The sequence below is a fragment of the Mixophyes fleayi genome, chromosome 6, assembly GCF_038048845.1.
Source record: "Mixophyes fleayi isolate aMixFle1 chromosome 6, aMixFle1.hap1, whole genome shotgun sequence".
In the NCBI taxonomy this organism is placed as follows: domain Eukaryota; kingdom Metazoa; phylum Chordata; class Amphibia; order Anura; family Limnodynastidae; genus Mixophyes; species Mixophyes fleayi.
The window spans coordinates 176,444,923-176,462,972 of record NC_134407.1 but is presented as its reverse complement, the minus strand read 5'-3'; positions in this window follow the sequence as shown (position 1 = coordinate 176,462,972).

The following is an 18,050-nucleotide window of genomic DNA, read 5'->3' as shown; positions in this document are numbered from 1 at the left end:
TCCCAGATTCCATTTGCTGCAGTTGCGGCTGCCACCTTCTGTCGATAATGAGGTTCTGTTTGCCGATCCCTGACCGTGCTGAGGTTCCTTGTGCCATCCTTCTTATTCTGAGTTTCCGTGTGCCACCTCTTGTCTATGTAAAGGTCCTGGTAGCTGCCTTCTTCTTTTGTTGAGTTTCTTGGTTGCAACTTCCGTCAATGCAGAGATTCTGTGCGCCACATCCTGTCCTTGCCTAGGGTCTAGTTGCCTCCTCCTGTCCATGCTGAGGTCCCGTCAGAAAAATCTTGTCTGTGCAGGGGTTTCGATCATCACTATCTGTCCATGCTGAGTTTTTGGCTTCCACCTCATTTCCATATGGAAACTTGTTCCTCCCCAGCTGCACAGTGATTTGGTAAAGATTTGATGGGACCTGAAAGAAGAACAATAATTATGAAGTATGACCTCAGAGGAGGTAGGAGTTTATTTGATATATTGCATTATAATATCAGTAACAAGCTCACTTTATCGTATATTTAAATATGTCTAGTACAGGGCACTATTTTAGCAAAGTAGTAAAATGTCGTCATTGTCTTACTTCTAGTTCATTTTACATAATGTATTCAAGGTAGTATTTTTATTTCATTTGAACTGAAAATCATGTGTTCATTTTTTGTTGATATTATTTACAAATAAATGTAAAATTCAATGTATTTGCTTGTTTTCTCAATTTCAGCCACTCTTGTCCCCAAGAAGAGGTACAGAGGGATTAGGAGGGAGGAACCTCTTCTTGGGGTCAAGAGTGTGCTAACCACTAAGCTGGAACGTCATATAGTTTCTAGGAAAGATCAGGGCCGGATTAAGGGAATGGAGGCCCCTGGGCTAAGGTGGCCTCATTCCACCGTGAGGGCCACCTCCGTGATCTGAGCCTAGCCGCCCCCAAGGCACTTACCTCCTTCTCCTGGCATTGCAGTCCTTCTCCGGCGCGCTGTACGCTCTTTACTGAGGAGATCTCATGAGGGTGAGACTCACGAGATCTCCTCAGTAAGGAGACTATAGCACGCCAGGGAAGGACCGCAGTGAAAGTGCTCAGCATCATTGATCGCGCCGGGGGCACCACCGCCACCGACCGATCAATACTGCTGCTGAGCACTTTCAAGGCCCCCTGGATGCCCGAGGCCCCCTGGCTGTAGCCCAGTTAGCCCTAGGGTTAATCCGGTCCTGGGAAAGATAGATGTAGGCATTGTGCTCTATTTTTATTTATTTATTTTTTACACTGCTACATAGAAGAAGAAACATGTGGAAAATTGTCAGCAGATGCAACCCCAGAAAGAGTAATGGATCTTACTCTGATTAGGCTGTATGCAACAAGAAGGAATTCCCAGATTCCATTTGCTGCAGTTGCGGCTGCCACCTTCTGTCGATAATGAGGTTCTGTTTACCGATCCCTGACCGTGCTGAGGTTCCTTGTGCCATCCTTCTTATTCTGAGTTTCCGTGTGCCACCTCTTGTCTATGTAAAGGTCCTGGTAGCTGCCTTCTTCTTTTGTTGAGTTTCTGGGTTGCAACTTCCGTCAATGCAGAGATTCTGTGCGCCACATCCTGTCCTTGCCTAGGGTCCAGTTGCCTCCTCCTGTCCATGCTGAGGTCCCGTCAGAAAAATCTTGTCTGTGCAGGGGTTTCGATCATCACTATCTGTCCATGCTGAGTTTTTGGCTTCCACCTCATTTCCATATGGAAACTTGTTCCTCCGCAGCTGCACAGTGATTTGGGAAAGATTTGATGGGACCTGAAAGAAGAACAATAATTATGAAGTATGACCTCAGAGGAGGTAGGAGTTTATTTGATATATTGCATTATAATATCAGTAACAAGCTCAATTTATCGTATATTTAAATATGTCTAGTACAGGGCACTATTTTAGCAAAGTAGTAAAATGTCGTCATTGTCTTACTTCTAGTTCATTTTACATAATGTATTCAAGGTAGTATTTTTATTTCTTTTGAACCGAAAATCATGTGTTCATTTTTTGTTGATATTATTTACAAATAAAGTTAAAATTCAATGTATTTGCTTGTTTTCTTAATTTCAGCCACTCCTGTCCCCAAGAAGAGGTACAGAGGGATTGGGAGGGAGGAACCTCTTCTTGGGGTCAAGAGTGTGCTAACCACTAAGCTGGAACGTCATATAGTTTCTAGGAAAGATCAGCGCCGGATTAGGGGAATGGAGGCCCCTGGGCTAAGGTGGCCTCATTCCACCGTGAGGGCCACCCCCGTGATCCGAGCCTAGCTGCCCCCAAGGCACTTACTTCCTTCTCCTGGCATTGCAGTCCTTCTCCGGCGCGCTGTACGCTCTTTACTGAGGAGATCTCATGAGGGTGAGACTCACGAGATCTCCTCTGTAAGGAGACTATAGCACGCCAGGGAAGGACCGCAGTGAAAGTGCTCAGCATCATTGATCGCGCCGGGGGCACCACCGCCACCGACCGATCAATACTGCTGCTGAGCACTTTCAAGGCCCCCTGGATGCCCGAGGCCCCTGGGCTATAGCCCAGTTAGCAATAGGGTTAATCCGGCCCTGGCAAAGATAGATGGAGGCATTGTGCTCTATTTTTATTTATTTATTTTTTACACTGCTACATAGAAGAAGAAACATGTGGAAAATTGTCAGCAGATGCAACCCCAGAAAGAGTAATGGATCTTACTCTGATCAGGCTGTATGCAACAAGAAGGAATTCCCAGATTCCATTTGCTGCAGTTGCGGCTGCCACCTTCTGTCGATAATGAGGTTCTGTTTGCCGATCCCTGACCGTGCTGAGGTTCCCTGTGCCATCCTTCTTATTCTGAGTTTCCGTGTGCCACCTCTTGTCTATGTAAAGGTCCTGGTAGCTGCCTTCTTCTTTTGTTGAGTTTTGGGTTGCAACTTCCGTCAATGCAGAGATTCTGTGCGCCACATCCTGTCCTCTCCTAGGGTCCAGTTGCCTCCTCCTGTCCATGCTGAGGTCCCGTCAGAAAAATCTTGTCTGTGCAGGGGTTTCGATCATCACTATCTGTCCATGCTGAGTTTTTGGCTTCCACCTCATTTCCATATGGAAACTTGTTCCTCCCCAGCTGCACAGTGATTTGGGAAAGATTTGATGGGACCTGAAAGAAGAACAATAATTATGAAGTATGACCTCAGAGGAGGTAGGAGTTTATTTGATATATTGCATTATAATATCAGTAACAAGCTAACTTTATCGTATATTTAAATATGTCTAGTACAGGGCACTATTTTAGCAAAGTAGTAAAATGTCGTCATTGTCTTACTTCTAGTTCATTTTACATAATGTATTCAAGGTAGTATTTTTATTTCTTTTGAACCGAAAATCATGTGTTCATTTTTTGTTGATATTATTTACAAATAAAGTTAAAATTCAATGTATTTGCTTGTTTTCTCAATTTCAGCCACTCCTGTCCCGAAGAAGAGGTACAGAGGGATTGGGAGGGAGGAACCTCTTCTTGGGGTCAAGAGTGTGCCAACCACTAAGCTGGAACGTCATATAGTTTCTAGGAAAGATCAGGGCCGGATTAAGGGAATGGAGGCCCCTGGGCTAAGATGGCCTCATTCCACCGTGAGGGCCACCCCCGTTATCCGAGCCTAGCCGCCCCCAAGGCACTTACCTCCTGCTCCTGGCATTGCAGTCCTTCTCCGGCACGCTGTACGCTCTTTACTGAGATCTCATGAGGGTGAGACTCACGAGATCTCCTCAGTAAGGAGACTATAGCACGCCAGGGAAGGACCTCAGTGAAATTGCTCAGCATCATTGATCGCGCCGGGGGCACCACCGCCACCGACCGATCAATACTGCTGCTGAGCACTTTCAAGGCCCCCTGGATGCCCGAGGCCCCTGGGCTGTAGCCCAGTTAGCCCTAGGGTTAATCCGGCCCTGGGAAAGATAGATGGAGGCATTGTGCTTTATTTTTATTTATTTATTTTTTACACTGCTACATAGAAGAAGAAACATGTGGAAAATTGTCAGCAGATGCAACCCCAGAAAGAGTAATGGATCTTACTCTGATCAGGCTGTATGCAACAAGAAGGAATTCCCAGATTCCATTTGCTGCAGTTGCGGCTGCCACCTTCTGTCGATAATGAGGTTCTGTTTGCCGATCCCTGACCGTGCTGAGGTTCCTTGTGCCATCCTTCTTATTCTGAGTTTCCGTGTGCCACCTCTTGTCTATGTAAAGGTCCTGGTAGCTGCCTTCTTCTTTTGTTGAGTTTCTGGGTTGCAACTTCCGTCAATGCAGAGATTCTGTGCGCCACATCCTGTCCTTGCCTAGGGTCCAGTTGCCTCCTCCTGATCATGCTGAGGTCCCGTCAGAAAAATCTTGTCTGTGCAGGGGTTTCGATCATCACTATCTGTCCATGCTGAGTTTTTGGCTTCCACCTCATTTCCATATGGAAACTTGTTCCTCCCCAGCTGCACAGTGATTTGGTAAAGATTTGATGGGACCTGAAAGAAGAACAATAATTATGAAGTATGACCTCAGAGGAGGTAGGAGTATATTTGATATATTGCATTATAATATCAGTAACAAGCTCACTTTATCGTATATTTAAATATGTCTAGTACAGGGCACTATTTTAGCAAAGTAGTAAAATGTCGTCATTGTCTTACTTCTTGTTCATTTTACATAATGTATTCAAGGTAGTATTTTTATTTCTTTTGAACCGAAAATCATGTGTTCATTTTTTGTTGATATTATTTACAAATAAAGTTAAAATTCAATGTATTTGCTTGTTTTCTCAATTTCAGCCACTCCTGTCCCCAAGAAGAGGTACAGAGGGATTGGGAGGGAGGAACCTCTTCTTGGGGTCAAGAGTGTGCCAACCACTAAGCTGGAACGTCATATAGTTTCTAGGAAAGATCAGGGCCCGATTAAGGGAATGGAGGCCCCTGGGCTAAGATGTCCTCATTCCACCGTGAGGGCCACCCCCGTTATCCGAGCCTAGCCGCCCCCAAGGCACTTACCTCCTGCTCCTGGCATTGCAGTCCTTCTCCGGCACGCTGTACGCTCTTTACTGAGGAGATCTCATGAGGGTGAGACTCACGAGATCTCCTCAGTAAGGAGACTATAGCACGCCAGGGAAGGACCTCAGTGAAAGTGCTCAGCATCATTGATCGCGCCGGGGGCACCACCGCCACTGACCGATCAATACTGCTGCTGAGCACTTTCAAGGCCCCCTGGATGCCCGAGGCCCCTGGGCTGTAGCCCAGTTGGCCCTAGGGTTAATCCGGCCCTGGGAAAGATAGATGGAGGCATTGTGCTTTATTTTTATTTATTTATTTTTTACACTGCTACATAGAAGAAGAAACATGTGGAAAATTGTCAGCAGATGCAACCCCAGAAAGAGTAATGGATCTTACTCTGATCAGGCTGTATGCAACAAGAAGGAATTCCCAGATTCCATTTGCTGCAGTTGCGGCTGCCACCTTCTGTCGATAATGAGGTTCTGTTTACCGATCCCTGACCGTGCTGAGGTTCCTTGTGCCATCCTTCTTATTCTGAGTTTCCGTGTGCCACCTCTTGTCTATGTAAAGGTCCTGGTAGCTGCCTTCTTCTTTTGTTGAGTTTCTGGGTTGCAACTTCCGTCAATGCAGAGATTCTGTGCGCCACATCCTGTCCTTGCCTAGGGTCCAGTTGCCTCCTCCTGTCCATGCTGAGGTCCCGTCAGAAAAATCTTGTCTGTGCAGGGGTTTCGATCATCACTATCTGTCCATGCTGAGTTTTTGGCTTCCACCTCATTTCCATATGGAAACTTGTTCCTCCCCAGCTGCACAGTGATTTGGGAAAGATTTGATGGGACCTGAAAGAAGAACAATAATTATGAAGTATGACCTCAGAGGAGGTAGGAGTGTATTTGATATATTGCATTATAATATCAGTAACAAGCTAACTTTATCGTATATTTAAATATGTCTAGTACAGGGCACTATTTTAGCAAAGTAGTAAAATGTCGTCATTGTCTTACTTCTAGTTCATTTTACATAATGTATTCAAGGTAGTATTTTTATTTCTTTTGAACCGAAAATCATGTGTTCATTTTTTGTTGATATTATTTACAAATAAAGTTAAAATTCAATGTATTTGCTTGTTTTCTCAATTTCAGCCACTCCTGTCCCCAAGAAGAGGTACAGAGGGATTGGGAGGGAGGAACCTCTTCTTGGGGTCAAGAGTGTGCCAACCACTAAGCTGGAACGTCATATAGTTTCTAGGAAAGATCAGGGCCGGATTAAGGGAATGGAGGCCCCTGGGCTAAGGTGGCCTCATTCCACCGTGAGGGCCACCCCCGTGATCCGAGCCTAGCCGCCCCCAAGGCACTTACCTCCTTCTCCTGGCATTGCAGTCCTTCTCCGGCGCGCTGTACGCTCTTTACTGAGGAGATCTCATGAGGGTGAGACTCACGAGATCTCCTCAGTAAGGAGACTATAGCACGCCAGGGAAGGACCGCAGTGAAAGTGCTCAGCATCATTGATCGCGCCGGGTGCACCACCGCCACCGACCGATCAATACTGCTGCTGAGCACTTTCAAGGCCCCCTGGATGCCCGAGGCCCCTGGGCTGTAGCCCTGTTAGCCCTAGGGTTATTCCGGCCCTGGGAAAGATAGATGGAGGCATTGTGCTCTATTTTTATTTATTTATTTTTTACACTGCTACATAGAAGAAGAAACATGTGGAAAATTGTCAGCAGATGCAACCCCAGAAAGAGTAATGGATCTTACTCTGATCAGGCTGTATGCAACAAGAAGGAATTCCCAGATTCCATTTGCTGCAGTTGCGGCTGCCACCTTCTGTCGATAATGAGGTTCTGTTTGCCGATCCCTGACCGTGCTGAGGTTCCTTGTGCCATCCTTCTTATTCTGAGTTTCCGTGTGCCACCTCTTGTCTATGTAAAGGTCCTGGTAGCTACCTTCTTCTTTTGTTGAGTTTCTGGGTTGCAACTTCCGTCAATGCAGAGATTCTGTGCGCCACATCCTGTCCTTGCCTAGGGTCCAGTTGCCTCCTCCTGTCCATGCTGAGGTCCCGTCAGAAAAATCTTGTCTGTGCAGGGGTTTCGATCATCACTATCTGTCCATGCTGAGTTTTTGGCTTCCACCTCATTTCCATATGGAAACTTGTTCCTCCCAAGCTGCACAGTGATTTGGGAAAGATTTGATGGGACCTGAAAGAAGAACAATAATTATGAAGTATGACCTCAGAGGAGGTAGGAGTGTATTTGATATATTGCATTATAATATCAGTAACAAGCTAACTTTATCATATATTTAAATATGTCTAGTACAGGGCACTATTTTAGCAAAGTAGTAAAATGTCGTCATTGTCTTACTTCTAGTTCATTTTACATAATGTATTCAAGGTAGTATTTTTATTTCTTTTGAACCGAAAATCATGTGTTCATTTTTTGTTGATATTATTTACAAATAAAGTTAAAATTCAATGTATTTGCTTATTTTCTCAATTTCAGCCACTCCTGTCCCCAAGAAGAGGTACAGAGGGATTGGGAGGGAGGAACCTCTTCTTGGGGTCAAGAGTGTGCCAACCACTAAGCTGGAACGTCATATAGTTTCTAGGAAAGATCAGGGCCGGATTAAGGGAATGGAGGCCCCTGGGCTAAGATGGCCTCATTCCACCGTGAGGGCCACCCCCGTTATCCGAGCCTAGCCGCCCCCAAGGCACTTACCTCCTGCTCCTGGCATTGCAGTCCTTCTCCGGCACGCTGTACGCTCTTTACTGAGGAGATCTCATGAGGGTGAGACTCACGAGATCTCCTCAGTAAGGAGACTATAGCACGCCAGGGAAGGACCTCAGTGAAAGTGCTCAGCATCATTGATCGCGCCGGGGGCACCACCGCCACTGACCGATCAATACTGCTGCTGAGCACTTTCAAGGCCCCCTGGATGCCCGAGGCCCCTGGGCTGTAGCCCAGTTAGCCCTAGGGTTAATCCGGCCCTGGGAAAGATAGATGGAGGCATTGTGCTTTATTTTTATTTATTTATTTTTTACACTGCTACATAGAAGAAGAAACATGTGGAAAATTGTCAGCAGATGCAACCCCAGAAAGAGTAATGGATCTTACTCTGATCAGGCTGTATGCAACAAGAAGGAATTCCCAGATTCCATTTGCTGCAGTTGCGGCTGCCACCTTCTGTCGATAATGAGGTTCTGTTTACCGATCCCTGACCGTGCTGAGGTTCCTTGTGCCATCCTTCTTATTCTGAGTTTCCGTGTGCCACCTCTTGTCTATGTAAAGTCCTGGTAGCTGCCTTCTTCTTTTGTTGAGTTTCTGGGTTGCAACTTCCGTCAATGCAGAGATTCTGTGCGCCACATCCTGTCCTTGCCTAGGGTCCAGTTGCCTCCTCCTGTCCATGCTGAGGTCCCGTCAGAAAAATCTTGTCTGTGCAGGGGTTTCGATCATCACTATCTGTCCATGCTGAGTTTTTGGCTTCCACCTCATTTCCATATGGAAACTTGTTCCTCCCCAGCTGCACAGTGATTTGGGAAAGATTTGATGGGACCTGAAAGAAGAACAATAATTATGAAGTATGACCTCAGAGGAGGTAGGAGTGTATTTGATATATTGCATTATAATATCAGTAACAAGCTAACTTTATCGTATATTTAAATATGTCTAGTACAGGGCACTATTTTAGCAAAGTAGTAAAATGTCGTCATTGTCTTACTTCTAGTTCATTTTACATAATGTATTCAAGGTAGTATTTTTATTTCTTTTGAACCGAAAATCATGTGTTCATTTTTTGTTGATATTATTTACAAATAAAGTTAAAATTCAATGTATTTGCTTGTTTTCTCAATTTCAGCCACTCCTGTCCCCAAGAAGAGGTACAGAGGGATTGGGAGGGAGGAACCTCTTCTTGGGGTCAAGAGTGTGCCAACCACTAAGCTGGAACGTCATATAGTTTCTAGGAAAGATCAGGGCCGGATTAAGGGAATGGAGGCCCCTGGGCTAAGGTGGCCTCATTCCACCGTGAGGGCCACCCCCGTGATCCGAGCCTAGCCGCCCCCAAGGCACTTACCTCCTTCTCCTGGCATTGCAGTCCTTCTCCGGCGCGCTGTACGCTCTTTACTGAGGAGATCTCATGAGGGTGAGACTCACGAGATCTCCTCAGTAAGGAGACTATAGCACGCCAGGGAAGGACCGCAGTGAAAGTGCTCAGCATCATTGATCGCGCCGGGTGCACCACCGCCACCGACCGATCAATACTGCTGCTGAGCACTTTCAAGGCCCCCTGGATGCCCGAGGCCCCTGGGCTGTAGCCCTGTTAGCCCTAGGGTTATTCCGGCCCTGGGAAAGATAGATGGAGGCATTGTGCTCTATTTTTATTTATTTATTTTTTACACTGCTACATAGAAGAAGAAACATGTGGAAAATTGTCAGCAGATGCAACCCCAGAAAGAGTAATGGATCTTACTCTGATCAGGCTGTATGCAACAAGAAGGAATTCCCAGATTCCATTTGCTGCAGTTGCGGCTGCCACCTTCTGTCGATAATGAGGTTCTGTTTACCGATCCCTGACCGTGCTGAGGTTCCTTGTGCCATCCTTCTTATTCTGAGTTTCCGTGTGCCACCTCTTTTCTATGTAAAGTCCTGGTAGCTGCCTTCTTCTTTTGTTGAGTTTCTGGGTTGCAACTTCCGTCAATGCAGAGATTCTGTGCGCCACATCCTGTCCTTGCCTAGGGTCCAGTTGCCTCCTCCTGTCCATGCTGAGGTCCCGTCAGAAAAATCTTGTCTGTGCAGGGGTTTCGATCATCACTATCTGTCCATGCTGAGTTTTTGGCTTCCACCTCATTTCCATATGGAAACTTGTTCCTCCCCAGCTGCACAGTGATTTGGGAAAGATTTGATGGGACCTGAAAGAAGAACAATAATTATGAAGTATGACCTCAGAGGAGGTAGGAGTGTATTTGATATATTGCATTATAATATCAGTAACAAGCTAACTTTATCGTATATTTAAATATGTCTAGTACAGGGCACTATTTTAGCAAAGTAGTAAAATGTCGTCATTGTCTTACTTCTAGTTCATTTTACATAATGTATTCAAGGTAGTATTTTTATTTCTTTTGAACCGAAAATCATGTGTTCATTTTTTGTTGATATTATTTACAAATAAAGTTAAAATTCAATGTATTTGCTTGTTTTCTCAATTTCAGCCACTCCTGTCCCCAAGAAGAGGTACAGAGGGATTGGGAGGGAGGAACCTCTTCTTGGGGTCAAGAGTGTGCCAACCACTAAGCTGGAACGTCATATAGTTTCTAGGAAAGATCAGGGCCGGATTAAGGGAATGGAGGCCCCTGGGCTAAGGTGGCCTCATTCCACCGTGAGGGCCACCCCCGTGATCCGAGCCTAGCCGCCCCCAAGGCACTTACCTCCTTCTCCTGGCATTGCAGTCCTTCTCCGGCGCGCTGTACGCTCTTTACTGAGGAGATCTCATGAGGGTGAGACTCACGAGATCTCCTCAGTAAGGAGACTATAGCACGCCAGGGAAGGACCGCAGTGAAAGTGCTCAGCATCATTGATCGCGCCGGGGGCACAACCGCCACCGACCGATCAATACTGCTGCTGAGCACTTTCAAGGCCCCCTGGATGCCCGAGGCCCCTGGGCTGTAGCCCAGTTAGCCCTAGGGTTATTCCGGCCCTGGGAAAGATAGATGGAGGCATTGTGCTCTATTTTTATTTATTCATTTTTTACACTGCTACATAGAAGAAGAAACATGTGGAAAATTGTCAGCAGATGCAACCCCAGAAAGAGTAATGGATCTTACTCTGATCAGGCTGTATGCAACAAGAAGGAATTCCCAGATTCCATTTGCTGCAGTTGCGGCTGCCACCTTCTGTCGATAATGAGGTTCTGTTTGCCGATCCCTGACCGTGCTGAGGTTCCTTGTGCCATCCTTCTTATTCTGAGTTTCCGTGTGCCACCTCTTGTCTATGTAAAGGTCCTGGTAGCTGCCTTCTTCTTTTGTTGAGTTTCTGGGTTGCAACTTCCGTCAATGCAGAGATTCTGTGCGCCACATCCTGTCCTTGCCTAGGGTCCAGTTGCCTCCTCCTGTCCATGCTGAGGTCCCGTCAGAAAAATCTTGTCTGTGCAGGGGTTTCGATCATCACTATCTGTCCATGCTGAGTTTTTGGCTTCCACCTCATTTCCATATGGAAACTTGTTCCTCCCCAGCTGCACAGTGATTTGGGAAAGATTTGATGGGACCTGAAAGAAGAACAATAATTATGAAGTATGACCTCAGAGGATGTAGGAGTGTATTTGATATATTGCATTATAATATCAGTAACAAGCTAACTTTATCGTATATTTAAATATGTCTAGTACAGGGCACTATTTTAGCAAAGTAGTAAAATGTCGTCATTGTCTTACTTCTAGTTCATTTTACATAATGTATTCAAGGTAGTATTTTTATTTCTTTTGAACCGAAAATCATGTGTTCATTTTTTGTTGATATTATTTACAAATAAAGTTAAAATTCAATGTATTTGCTTGTTTTCTCAATTTCAGCCACTCCTGTCCCCAAGAAGAGGTACAGAGGGATTGGGAGGGAGGAACCTCTTCTTGGGGGTCAAGAGTGTGCCAACCACTAAGCTGGAACGTCATATAGTTTCTAGGAAAGATCAGGGCCGGATTAAGGGAATGGAGGCCCCTGGGCTAAGGTGGCCTCATTCCACCGTGAGGGCCACCCCCGTGATCCGAGCCTAGCCGCCCCCAAGGCACTTACCTCCTTCTCCTGGCATTGCAGTCCTTCTCCGGCGCGCTGTACGCTCTTTACTGAGGAGATCTCATGAGGGTGAGACTCACGAGATCTCCTCAGTAAGGAGACTATAGCACGCCAGGGAAGGACCGCAGTGAAAGTGCTCAGCATCATTGATCGCGCCGGGTGCACCACCGCCACCGACCGATCAATACTGCTGCTGAGCACTTTCAAGGCCCCCTGGATGCCCGAGGCCCCTGGGCTGTAGCCCTGTTAGCCCTAGGGTTATTCCGGCCCTGGGAAAGATAGATGGAGGCATTGTGCTCTATTTTTATTTATTTATTTTTTACACTGCTACATAGAAGAAGAAACATGTGGAAAATTGTCAGCAGATGCAACCCCAGAAAGAGTAATGGATCTTACTCTGATCAGGCTGTATGCAACAAGAAGGAATTCCCAGATTCCATTTGCTGCAGTTGCGGCTGCCACCTTCTGTCGATAATGAGGTTCTGTTTGCCGATCCCTGACCGTGCTGAGGTTCCTTGTGCCATCCTTCTTATTCTGAGTTTCCGTGTGCCACCTCTTGTCTATGTAAAGGTCCTGGTAGCTACCTTCTTCTTTTGTTGAGTTTCTGGGTTGCAACTTCCGTCAATGCAGAGATTCTGTGCGCCACATCCTGTCCTTGCCTAGAGTCCAGTTGCCTCCTCCTGTCCATGCTGAGGTCCCGTCAGAAAAATCTTGTCTGTGCAGGGGTTTCGATCATCACTATCTGTCCATGCTGAGTTTTTGGCTTCCACCTCATTTCCATATGGAAACTTGTTCCTCCCAAGCTGCACAGTGATTTGGGAAAGATTTGATGGGACCTGAAAGAAGAACAATAATTATGAAGTATGACCTCAGAGGAGGTAGGAGTGTATTTGATATATTGCATTATAATATCAGTAACAAGCTAACTTTATCATATATTTAAATATGTCTAGTACAGGGCACTATTTTAGCAAAGTAGTAAAATGTCGTCATTGTCTTACTTCTAGTTCATTTTACATAATGTATTCAAGGTAGTATTTTTATTTCTTTTGAACCGAAAATCATGTGTTCATTTTTTGTTGATATTATTTACAAATAAAGTTAAAATTCAATGTATTTGCTTATTTTCTCAATTTCAGCCACTCCTGTCCCCAAGAAGAGGTACAGAGGGATTGGGAGGGAGGAACCTCTTCTTGGGGTCAAGAGTGTGCCAACCACTAAGCTGGAACGTCATATAGTTTCTAGGAAAGATCAGGGCCGGATTAAGGGAATGGAGGCCCCTGGGCTAAGATGGCCTCATTCCACCGTGAGGGCCACCCCCGTTATCCGAGCCTAGCCGCCCCCAAGGCACTTACCTCCTGCTCCTGGCATTGCAGTCCTTCTCCGGCACGCTGTACGCTCTTTACTGAGGAGATCTCATGAGGGTGAGACTCACGAGATCTCCTCAGTAAGGAGACTATAGCACGCCAGGGAAGGACCTCAGTGAAAGTGCTCAGCATCATTGATCGCGCCGGGGGCACCACCGCCACTGACCGATCAATACTGCTGCTGAGCACTTTCAAGGCCCCCTGGATGCCCGAGGCCCCTGGGCTGTAGCCCAGTTAGCCCTAGGGTTAATCCGGCCCTGGGAAAGATAGATGGAGGCATTGTGCTTTATTTTTATTTATTTATTTTTTACACTGCTACATAGAAGAAGAAACATGTGGAAAATTGTCAGCAGATGCAACCCCAGAAAGAGTAATGGATCTTACTCTGATCAGGCTGTATGCAACAAGAAGGAATTCCCAGATTCCATTTGCTGCAGTTGCGGCTGCCACCTTCTGTCGATAATGAGGTTCTGTTTACCGATCCCTGACCGTGCTGAGGTTCCTTGTGCCATCCTTCTTATTCTGAGTTTCCGTGTGCCACCTCTTGTCTATGTAAAGTCCTGGTAGCTGCCTTCTTCTTTTGTTGAGTTTCTGGGTTGCAACTTCCGTCAATGCAGAGATTCTGTGCGCCACATCCTGTCCTTGCCTAGGGTCCAGTTGCCTCCTCCTGTCCATGCTGAGGTCCCGTCAGAAAAATCTTGTCTGTGCAGGGGTTTCGATCATCACTATCTGTCCATGCTGAGTTTTTGGCTTCCACCTCATTTCCATATGGAAACTTGTTCCTCCCCAGCTGCACAGTGATTTGGGAAAGATTTGATGGGACCTGAAAGAAGAACAATAATTATGAAGTATGACCTCAGAGGAGGTAGGAGTGTATTTGATATATTGCATTATAATATCAGTAACAAGCTAACTTTATCGTATATTTAAATATGTCTAGTACAGGGCACTATTTTAGCAAAGTAGTAAAATGTCGTCATTGTCTTACTTCTAGTTCATTTTACATAATGTATTCAAGGTAGTATTTTTATTTCTTTTGAACCGAAAATCATGTGTTCATTTTTTGTTGATATTATTTACAAATAAAGTTAAAATTCAATGTATTTGCTTGTTTTCTCAATTTCAGCCACTCCTGTCCCCAAGAAGAGGTACAGAGGGATTGGGAGGGAGGAACCTCTTCTTGGGGTCAAGAGTGTGCCAACCACTAAGCTGGAACGTCATATAGTTTCTAGGAAAGATCAGGGCCGGATTAAGGGAATGGAGGCCCCTGGGCTAAGGTGGCCTCATTCCACCGTGAGGGCCACCCCCGTGATCCGAGCCTAGCCGCCCCCAAGGCACTTACCTCCTTCTCCTGGCATTGCAGTCCTTCTCCGGCGCGCTGTACGCTCTTTACTGAGGAGATCTCATGAGGGTGAGACTCACGAGATCTCCTCAGTAAGGAGACTATAGCACGCCAGGGAAGGACCGCAGTGAAAGTGCTCAGCATCATTGATCGCGCCGGGTGCACCACCGCCACCGACCGATCAATACTGCTGCTGAGCACTTTCAAGGCCCCCTGGATGCCCGAGGCCCCTGGGCTGTAGCCCTGTTAGCCCTAGGGTTATTCCGGCCCTGGGAAAGATAGATGGAGGCATTGTGCTCTATTTTTATTTATTTATTTTTTACACTGCTACATAGAAGAAGAAACATGTGGAAAATTGTCAGCAGATGCAACCCCAGAAAGAGTAATGGATCTTACTCTGATCAGGCTGTATGCAACAAGAAGGAATTCCCAGATTCCATTTGCTGCAGTTGCGGCTGCCACCTTCTGTCGATAATGAGGTTCTGTTTACCGATCCCTGACCGTGCTGAGGTTCCTTGTGCCATCCTTCTTATTCTGAGTTTCCGTGTGCCACCTCTTGTCTATGTAAAGTCCTGGTAGCTGCCTTCTTCTTTTGTTGAGTTTCTGGGTTGCAACTTCCGTCAATGCAGAGATTCTGTGCGCCACATCCTGTCCTTGCCTAGGGTCCAGTTGCCTCCTCCTGTCCATGCTGAGGTCCCGTCAGAAAAATCTTGTCTGTGCAGGGGTTTCGATCATCACTATCTGTCCATGCTGAGTTTTTGGCTTCCACCTCATTTCCATATGGAAACTTGTTCCTCCCCAGCTGCACAGTGATTTGGGAAAGATTTGATGGGACCTGAAAGAAGAACAATAATTATGAAGTATGACCTCAGAGGAGGTAGGAGTGTATTTGATATATTGCATTATAATATCAGTAACAAGCTAACTTTATCGTATATTTAAATATGTCTAGTACAGGGCACTATTTTAGCAAAGTAGTAAAATGTCGTCATTGTCTTACTTCTAGTTCATTTTACATAATGTATTCAAGGTAGTATTTTTATTTCTTTTGAACCGAAAATCATGTGTTCATTTTTTGTTGATATTATTTACAAATAAAGTTAAAATTCAATGTATTTGCTTGTTTTCTCAATTTCAGCCACTCCTGTCCCCAAGAAGAGGTACAGAGGGATTGGGAGGGAGGAACCTCTTCTTGGGGTCAAGAGTGTGCCAACCACTAAGCTGGAACGTCATATAGTTTCTAGGAAAGATCAGGGCCGGATTAAGGGAATGGAGGCCCCTGGGCTAAGGTGGCCTCATTCCACATTGAGGGCCACCCCCGTGATCCGAGCCTAGCCGCCCCCAAGGCACTTACCTCCTTCTCCTGGCATTGCAGTCCTTCTCCGGCGCGCTGTACGCTCTTTACTGAGGAGATCTCATGAGGGTGAGACTCACGAGATCTCCTCAGTAAGGAGACTATAGCACGCCAGGGAAGGACCTCAGTGAAAGTGCTCAGCATCATTGATCGCGCCGGGTGCACCACCGCCACCGACCGATCAATACTGCTGCTGAGCACTTTCAAGGCCCCCTGGATGCCCGAGGCCCCTGGGCTGTAGCCCTGTTAGCCCTAGGGTTATTCCGGCCCTGGGAAAGATAGATGGAGGCATTGTGCTCTATTTTTATTTATTTATTTTTTACACTGCTACATAGAAGAAGAAACATGTGGAAAATTGTCAGCAGATGCAACCCCAGAAAGAGTAATGGATCTTACTCTGATCAGGCTGTATGCAACAAGAAGGAATTCCCAGATTCCATTTGCTGCAGTTGCGGCTGCCACCTTCTGTCGATAATGAGGTTCTGTTTGCCGATCCCTGACCGTGCTGAGGTTCCTTGTGCCATCCTTCTTATTCTGAGTTTCCGTGTGCCACCTCTTGTCTATGTAAAGGTCCTGGTAGCTGCCTTCTTCTTTTGTTGAGTTTCTGGGTTGCAACTTCCGTCAATGCAGAGATTCTGTGCGCCACATCCTGTCCTTGCCTAGGGTCCAGTTGCCTCCTCCTGTCCATGCTGAGGTCCCGTCAGAAAAATCTTGTCTGTGCAGGGGTTTCGATCATCACTATCTGTCCATGCTGAGTTTTTGGCTTCCACCTCATTTCCATATGGAAACTTGTTCCTCCCCAGCTGCACAGTGATTTGGGAAAGATTTGATGGGACCTGAAAGAAGAACAATAATTATGAAGTATGACCTCAGAGGAGGTAGGAGTGTATTTGATATATTGCATTATAATATCAGTAACAAGCTAACTTTATCGTATATTTAAATATGTCTAGTACAGGGCACTATTTTAGCAAAGTAGTAAAATGTCGTCATTGTCTTACTTCTAGTTCATTTTACATAATGTATTCAAGGTAGTATTTTTATTTCTTTTGAACCGAAAATCATGTGTTCATTTTTTGTTGATATTATTTACAAATAAAGTTAAAATTCAATGTATTTGCTTATTTTCTCAATTTCAGCCACTCCTGTCCCCAAGAAGAGGTACAGAAGGATTGGGAGGGAGGAACCTCTTCTTGGGGTCAAGAGTGTGCCAACCACTAAGCTGGAACGTCATATAGTTTCTAGGAAAGATCAGGGCCGGATTAAGGGAATGGAGGCCCCTGGGCTAAGGTGGCCTCATTCCACCGTGAGGGCCACCCCCGTGATCCGAGCCTAGCCGCCCCCAAGGCACTTACCTCCTTCTCCTGGCATTGCAGTCCTTCTCCGGCGCGCTGTACGCTCTTTACTGAGGAGATCTCATGAGGGTGAGACTCACGAGATCTCCTCAGTAAGGAGACTATAGCACGCCAGGGAAGGACCGCAGTGAAAGTGCTCAGCATCATTGATCGCGCCGGGGGCACCACCGCCACCGACCGATCAATACTGCTGCTGAGCACTTTCAAGGCCCCCTGGATGCCCGAGGCCCCTGGGCTGTAGCCCAGTTAGCCCTAGGGTTATTCCGGCCCTGGGAAAGATAGATGGAGGCATTGTGCTCTATTTTTATTTATTCATTTTTTACACTGCTACATAGAAGAAGAAACATGTGGAAAATTGTCAGCAGATGCAACCCCAGAAAGAGTAATGGATCTTACTCTGATCAGGCTGTATGCAACAAGAAGGAATTCCCAGATTCCATTTGCTGCAGTTGCGGCTGCCACCTTCTGTCGATAATGAGGTTCTGTTTGCCGATCCCTGACCGTGCTGAGGTTCCTTGTGCCATCCTTCTTATTCTGAGTTTCCGTGTGCCACCTCTTGTCTATGTAAAGGTCCTGGTAGCTGCCTTCTTCTTTTGTTGAGTTTCTGGGTTGCAACTTCCGTCAATGCAGAGATTCTGTGCGCCACATCCTGTCCTTGCCTAGGGTCCAGTTGCCTCCTCCTGTCCATGCTGAGGTCCCGTCAGAAAAATCTTGTCTGTGCAGGGGTTTCGATCATCACTATCTGTCCATGCTCAGTTTTTGGCTTCCACCTCATTTCCATATGGAAACTTGTTCCTCCCCAGCTGCACAGTGATTTGGGAAAGATTTGATGGGACCTGAAAGAAGAACAATAATTATGAAGTATGACC